Here is a 1,048-nt window from a genome sequence, read left to right on the forward strand (position 1 = left end):
CATAAAAAAAAAAAAAAAAAAAAATCAGCCAATTGCATCTCCAAACTTCTTAGAAGAAAATTAAAAAGTCTCTGCTCTAAGGCGTGTGTATATATGTATATATATATATATAATACAATTATTTCAGTAAAGAAAATGAGAATTTTATTTTTTATTAAATAGAATTTGACTTCATTGAAGAGCATTTCAAGATTATTTTATTTTAAATGCACTAAATTAATGTAAATAATTATGTCATTAAAATCATGAGAAAAAAAATATATCTTAACCTACAAAAGTGTATTTGAAAATATCTCTTATCATAAAAAAAAAAAAAAAACTATATAAAAAGTAATGTATTATTTTGACTCAACTTTTCCATTTTTTTTAAACAGAAATTTCATTAGATGAAATTAAGATTACAAGGGCCAAGCCCATAAAAATTTTGCTAACAAAATTTCTCCCAAGCCCAAGCCCTAAAGATAGAACCCTAGGGATGAACCAGGGTAACCCAAATCCCTCTTCATTTGCAACCAGCTCCACCACGTCATTCATCCACAGCTATCCTCGCCACTGACCACCAAGGGGAGATTGCAGATGACTATCAATGAGCAAGAGAAAACAACATTAGCATCACAGCAGCGCTTGAGCACCCGCTCAAACCAAATCTCCCTTGCTCAAACCTTTAAAGCTAGAGGAAAATGGAGAAAAATATGCAGCAAAACACCATAAAAATAGAAACTTGGACCCATGCTGAACGAATTAGGAACAAGGCTTGGCATCATGGGTCTTTCATAGTTGCCTAGAAGGAAAAGTTGTCCTACAACTCGGTACCATCCCTCCAACTGCCAGCCAATCTGCTTCTAAAGCATGAAATCAAGCTGCATGAGAGGCCTATTACAGCATGCAAGTAGGCACACAGAAACTGAAACAAAAACCCCATCCATAGATGACCACAGAGGGGAACTAGAGCTCTATTGCCCTAGACTAAGAAGAAAACTAGGAAACTAAAAGGAAACAACTAGTAACTACCAAAATAAATAAATAAACACAAGGTGTGGGGAGGTTT

Source organism: Hevea brasiliensis, chromosome 1, assembly GCF_030052815.1.
Source record: "Hevea brasiliensis isolate MT/VB/25A 57/8 chromosome 1, ASM3005281v1, whole genome shotgun sequence".
Classification (NCBI taxonomy): Eukaryota; Viridiplantae; Streptophyta; class Magnoliopsida; order Malpighiales; family Euphorbiaceae; genus Hevea; species Hevea brasiliensis.